At 41.1% G+C, this 1,051-nt stretch overlaps 1 pseudogene; it reads right to left on the reverse strand.

Annotated features, from left to right (window-relative positions):
• Positions 1–45: 45 nt before the first annotated feature.
• Positions 46–688, reverse strand: LOC107125284 (annotated as a pseudogene).
• Positions 689–1,051: the final 363 nt, after the last annotated feature.

Genomic DNA, 1,051 nt, shown 5'->3' on the forward strand with positions numbered 1-1,051 from the left:
AAAAAAGTTAGGGTATTTCAGTTCTTGAGAGCAGTAACTGCTTTAAGATTAAATGAAAACATGAACACAGATTTTCAAGACTGTTGAAAAGACTTGATCCCAGTCCCCTAGAAAATTTAAATGGTCTTGTAAAAGGTGAGCAATAAAATAAGTGGAAAAAAGTTCACACAATAAATATGGGGAAAGTTTATTAGGGTCTGGACTGATCTCGAGAACCGGTTCCGTATCTGTGGGGGGCATTTGTAAAGCCAGTCCTGTATCCCTGGGTTGTTCCCATCCCTGGCATTCCAAATCCTTGCGTGAATGCACTGCTGTAAGGTACAGTTCCACGGCCGAAGCCGAGACCATAAGGTCGGGTCTGAGTGTTCAGGAGAATGACTGGGTTAATATTTTTGCCTGGTGTGTTAAAAGAAAATTCTGGAGGTGGGCTACTTGGTTTCGCTGGAGTAGATGTAGCAGGATTAGAGTTCTCTGCAGTCTTTAAAGGTGGCATCGGAATGATGTGATGGTCTGAGAGGTTCAGCATATTGTTGGCAATAGGTCCAGAGGCCAAGGTAGGCCTGATCCAGTCATCTTTGAAAATCTGAACAGTTAAAGTAGACACGAGAGTGTATAACCGATTAGTCACATGAGCAAGTACCATTTGTTCATTGGCATCTCTTCGAATTCTCACATGTACTGATCCAGCCTAGAAAGCAAATTAACAATCATTTCAGTTACATAAGGATTATAGATTTAGGTCATATTACATCAGCACTTTTTTCCTTAAAATCCCTGATACAAGTTCTGCCTACCCAAGAACAACTATTGGAATTTGTGAAGCTATTGCATTTAAAACAACAAACAACAGAGGTGACTGTTGCTTGGGAAGGTTGTTCTGGATCGGATTGCTCTGCCAATTTTAGAGGTGGGTCCAGCTGTCTCTACCAAATCAGGTGAAGAAATAGAGAATGAGGTTGTAGTAAATATTAACAGCATCCTCTTTCGTCTTGATAAACATCAGCCCTTGATAAGCATTCAACCCTTCTGGATTTGTCTGGTCTAGCCATGT

Source organism: Gekko japonicus, unplaced genomic scaffold, assembly GCF_001447785.1.
Source record: "Gekko japonicus isolate JY-2015 unplaced genomic scaffold, Gekko_japonicus_V1.1 scaffold35542, whole genome shotgun sequence".
NCBI classification, from domain to species: Eukaryota; Metazoa; Chordata; class Lepidosauria; order Squamata; family Gekkonidae; genus Gekko; species Gekko japonicus.